This window comes from Mycteria americana, chromosome 4 (assembly GCF_035582795.1).
Source record: "Mycteria americana isolate JAX WOST 10 ecotype Jacksonville Zoo and Gardens chromosome 4, USCA_MyAme_1.0, whole genome shotgun sequence".
Lineage (NCBI taxonomy): Eukaryota > Metazoa > Chordata > Aves > Ciconiiformes > Ciconiidae > Mycteria > Mycteria americana.
This window is the reverse complement of record NC_134368.1, coordinates 14,641,710-14,647,709: the sequence shown is the minus strand read 5'-3', so window position 1 is coordinate 14,647,709 and position 6,000 is coordinate 14,641,710.

The window sequence follows — 6,000 nt, the reverse complement described above, 5'->3', positions numbered from 1 at the left end:
AGAGAGGTTAAGTGACTTTAGCTGAAGAGCTGAAGAAGTTTCCAACATACCTAGGATTTACAGGGATTTTTTGCTTTTGTTTTTAAAATCAAACTCACTGACTTTCACAGAAGCAAAACTTTGCAGTTGTAACACAGGCTGGGATTTCAGTGGAAGTCAGTATCCAAAAGCATGATGTTGCAGGAAAACTGTGGATTTTTGAATGGTTGTCTGAACAGTCAAGTGAGAACTGACTGGTGACAGTGCTCTTGCAAAACATGCCTTTAGAGTGTTTTGGATGATAATAAGTAGAAGATATAATAGTTGATTTCATTAGCTTTCTTTCAAGGCAGGTTGTCTTGCTCAAAAAAATAAGTAGTAGTCCAGAAAGTAGAGAGGCCCTTTGATTGAATTTAATATTTTTCATCATTCTTTTTTCTACTCAACAAACTCTTGCATTTCTTCAACATATAGAATAAATGCCAAATTAAATATACAAGGTTCTTAAGATGATTGTTTGTAGCTTTAATTAACAGTATAAAAAATTAAAATCAAATGTTGCTGGTCTGGTTAGTTTTATTGGATATGGGATTGTCCCAAAGTCACTTATTTGGCCAAATTTTACCTTCAGACATGTATGTGGATTTCCGACAGTTTTTCTGTCAGCTATCAGTGTAGCACTGGCATAGAATTTGACTACACGTGAACCATGATGATGAATTCTCACTCCAAACATCTTGTTTAAAACAAATCCATTCTGATCAGCAAATTAATGCTTGGGAGAGGCTCAGAGCATAAAATGACTACAGATGATCTCCCACTTGTTAAGAACAACCCATAATTGGTGACAGCAGCAACATACAAGACCAATATTAGAGGACTCAGAGGAATAAGTTGCTATTTGTTCTCTGTATAAGAACTATAATATTTATTATTCAGGTTTTTTGTAAACTTGGAGTTCTTCTAATTACCTATGAATTAATATTGAAAGTAGAACCAAAGTTTAAGTCAGGCTTTGATCTTGGGGCTGGAATTTAGTTACCCACAGATGGGCATCTATTGCTATTTTAGCCATTTTAGGGTATGCTACTTCAGCTGCTGGTCCAGAAGGGCTGGGGTCTCCAACAGGTCCTGTAGGACATATTTCTCAGCCCCTTGTGGACATCTCCAGAACTCTGAAGAATGTAATATGGAATTAGACACCATGTTTAAGCAACTGAATCCCACCTTCACTACCCAGGTGGCATTATCTTCTTCTGTGGATTACAGCAACAGCTACATGGCTGTTGTACAAGATGCAATACCACCATGCACTGTGTAACGCATAGTAAAGGACAGGCCTGGTCCTAACGTGCTTACAAGTGGCTGACGCCAGAGAAGTAGACTGACTTGCCCAAGACTATAGAGAGGGTCAGAGCTACCAACAGATCCCAGAATAGCAATGCACCTGCCCTGATCATGTTACTACTCCAAAAGCTATTGTAAAAGCTGGCCACAAAAAGCAAGAGGAAAGGATCTCAAACTCTTAACATGGGTTCCAAGGACAACCAAACCAGTGCTCAGCCCTTCTGAAAGTGTCACGCCAGAATATTATTTCTAAACTCATTTCACAGTTGAGTCAATCATTGGCAATGCAGACTCTCAGACTGCTATGCTAAATAAATAGATGCAGGACTATCCAGAGTAAGACTTGAAAACATCACAGATAATAAGTGAGAAGATAATAAACCAAGTTAGAAAGAAACTATACTTTTCCAATTCCTTTTATAAAAGAATCTAGTATTTGTGGGCACTTTCCCTCTCCAAAACCTTTGCATTTTTCCATAACGAGTTAAAAATAAAGAAATACTAAATGTGGAAAGGATCATACGTATGTCAAAGCACAACCAGCATGATAGGCTACACTCAACAGAGAACATACTCTGAGCACTTCTTTTTTTGATTGTGGCCCAAATACACACTTCTTCAGTGGCCCTGGGCAAATCGCTTAACCTCCCTGTCTCAGTTTCCCATTCTTTAAGATGAATGTAATGCTGATCAGTTATCTACCTGTAAAAGGTGTGGCGAGGATTAATCAGTGTTTGTAATGCGATTTGAAGATGAGAAGCACAGCATGCATGGTAAACCAATAAAACCAAACACTTATTCCAAAAGTCTTTGTCCAACATATTTAAAAATAAGGTCAGTATAGCACTGAGTTTGTTATGCGAGACAGAACTGCTTTTGAGAAAACATTCTGCCTTTAAGCATGAAGACCTTGGGGCAAGAAAGGTCATCATCTGGAGTAAGAGGTCTTTATAACTTGTCCAGAAGCTGAATACCAGAGAGCACAGGAATATCCTTGACAATTCTATTAACATGACCCCAAGATTAAAAAGACGATGCTGTTGCCAGACAAATTAATACACAGAGAAAGCACAAAGACAATTTCACAGTGTTTGGTTAATATGCTTTGTAAAGGTATGCCTTCGTGTCCTAATTTGCATATATTTTGCTATTTTTGTTCTATATAGCTTTGATACTTCCCTCCCACCCCAAAGAATACAAGCAATAAATTGTTCTAGAAACCTCTTGCCAATTTTACCATGAAGCAATCTTTGTTAAGCAGAGAAAGGCAGCAAATCAACATGTGATAAAGTTTATACACGTTCCCTTGAGATGAGTTTTATACCTAAATGAATTATACTTTTAGTTATTATTTCTTACCTTTTCATTCTCCAGGTCTAACATCTTCTGTGTCAGTGCAGCTTCTGTCCCCTCTATCTGTTTTAGCCACTACATGAACATAGCAGTGTGAAGAGGAAAAAATAAATGAAAAAAACAGAGCTTTTGAAAAATTTGCACTGAACATTTTGCAAGTTTGTTGCCAACACTCCCAGGCATATGCTTCCCCCTTACTATCTATTCACTTTGAAGTTACACGTGAATAAACAGGTTGTGAAAACATAGGCAGAATGGAGGACTGTAGAAACATACTAACAAATGGAGGCTGTTTTCCTACAATAAATTAAAGGTTCCCCCCCCCTCCCCGCAAAGTTCAAGATACAAAATAGACTTGGGTGAAGAATGCAAAATTAACCGGATTGTTTGCAATTTGATATACCCAATACTTGTTGGCCTGATTTGCAAAACCATCATATGATTTCAGGGCACCAGTCCTGCATTTTTCCAGATGGCAATTTAAACAAAAGACAAGGTGGCAAACTCGATCCTTTATTTTGCACAGTTTGCTGCTCCCTTCGTGGGAAGAGGCTCACTTCTAAAACATTGGTAATGTAGAGGGAACAATAAAATGGACAGACAGATGGAAGTTCATGCAGCTGCTACCATGAATCCCTTACCATTCTGGTGATAAACAAAACAAGCAGAATTAAGAATGGACATTGCATTCCAAGGGTAAAATTACATATTGTAATAGCTAAATGCATGGACAGAAGGTTCTTGCTTACTTACTAACTGTCACTAGGATTATATTAATGTTCAGCATTTCAGTTTATTGGAATGGATGGGAATGCTCAGTTCTGAATTGTTTTATGTCATTTCCTTTTTGGTCTACAATAAGGATCAATGACTAGCTTACAGAGAGTATAGTTTAGACTAATGCTTCTTTTTGTAGCACCAGCTCCCATTAAGACCAACTGTAACTTTGCCACTGATAATTATCACTTTCCTCAAATGCTTTGGTTACTGACACTAGATTACTCCTATTTACTTTAATTCTTTTGGTAAGCATTACACATCAACTTTTTCAATTTAAGGTTTTGGTGAATTCATTGGGGCTCATACTCAAAGGAATTAATGACATATCTATTTTTTTCCAAATATTTAGATAGGAAATCTGCAAACATAAGTTTACAAATAAGCAAAATGTGAATTCATTAGTTCATCCTTTTGGACCTTCCACTATTTAAGAGACTGGTGGATAAAAATGGAAACTTGTTTTATCTACTTAGTAGGTTTAGTTTTGTATGGAGCTGAAAAAAAAATGAACAGGAACACTGTATTCCCCAGTGATTCTATTTTCATCATCTTTGTTTTCTTCATTTTGAAGGTGACAGACTGAAGATATTCCTAAGGAAAGTCTCACTTTCCGATAAAGGATTCGGCAAGACAGTGAGCATTCTGAACCCTGCAAATTTATAGAAATGGGGAGTCTTCAGCATCTTTCACAGCTATCCTCAATATTTGCAAATGAAGGGTTATTTGCAAAAATTAGAGGTCTAAATTTTTTTGCAAAAATTTTTTTGAAGGTATGAATGATATGCAAAACTAAATGTTGATTCTGATCTTCCTATGCCTGTAAGCCTTTCTGGAACCAAGAGGCACAGAAGAGACAACCACGTATTTAGGAGTCGTAATCAGTTGTAGCATTCAAAATAAGCTTCTGGAATTGTGCCAGCAGAACCCAGAAACTTTCCTTGCCTGGCAGCTTGATTTCCAAAAGATCACTTATAGCGGCTGAGTATAATAGATTTGATCTAAATAAACAGTGAGTGTGATTAATTAGCACATGTGAATATAACTAGCACACCACTTATGTCTGTAGTACCATTTCTCTACCAAAAGATCCCATTATGATAGTTTCTTGTAATTAAGGAACTATAGGAATGCACATGGGAAGCTGTCTGGCCCTTATTTAGAGGGACATCTGAGATGGTTGCATTACACTGGAGAAGGCAGTGGAGTTGCTTTAAATTTCCTTTAATCTAAATTCAGTATACGCACCCAATAGAACTTATGTTAAAACAATCATCCAGTCTTACTTATCAGATTTTGCCTGATTTTGTCTGTGCTGTAAAACACAATATATGAAACGTGATATCGTTTTTGTTTTGTTAAGGACAGCATAAGACCATTTTCTGTTATTCTTTGTCTTAGTAAACTTTGGACACGGATAGTGCCTTCTGTTATTGAGAAAATCAGGGTCACTTGATTAGCCTGTCCCTCAAATGTGCAAATGTTTCATGCTACTCAGAGTACCATCTTGGTTCAATTTGCTATCAGCTACTCAGAGTACCATCTTGGTTCAATTTGCTATCAGCTTGCACTTATCAGATTACTGTGAGGCACTTCACTAAAATTACATGAAATGGATAGAGTACATAGGTAACATGAACTATTTTCACCTCATTCTTTAAATGCAGTCTATTTACCTGTACAAGATAAAACTAAAATCTCCATCTTTCCGATGGAGTGTTCAATTTCTGTAATAACCAGATTATCTGAAAAGACCACAAAAAATCCGTTAAGGCAAAACAGGAACTTTTGTCAAAAAAAGAAAAAAAAAGTGAAATTAAATTATAGACCAACTTTAGCATAAATAAAGACTTTTAATAAAGTCTCCATTGTACTTGTATGTTTCTGTTCCTTTAAGGAATTATTTCAGTTGGCAAAGCTTTGAATGCTTTATTGCTGTGATCAGTTGCTAATGGAAATAATGTATAGATAACAAAGCATATGTTCTGTTCTGACACAACTTAAACAAGCTCCCTAATTCCAGTGGCACTTTATGCACAAGCACTAATTTACTTGAGCAATAATAACCCAGTCCAGTCCCTAAAGTCTGGCCTGTTTTGCTCTCTATCTTAGCCTTGTGTACTGGGGTTCTTCCACTTTCCTTATTGGATGTAAAGGGCTATGATCATCACCTCCTCTTTTTAATGCTATAACACAATGAAAAGCATAGGGATTTTAGCACTTTTCCTCATTTTTATTTTGCTTACAGCAATTACTCACTTAAATCAATGATTATTAAATTACCTAATTTAGATTATCTACATTAAAATATTTAGATAAGTAGATTATCAAAATTATACCAATTAAAGCAATTACCACAAAATGCTCAGATTTTAATTTTAAAGTTCTGATTCTGAATTTCAAAAATGCATCTAGGAAAGATTTAATAGCAACCTGTGAAAAGGACAGACGAAGCTTCTTTAGAGAAAGAGGCGAGTCTTTCTTAGTTCCAAATGTCATCTTTTTCATATACAGATTATATTCTCTCTATAATTGGAGAAGTAA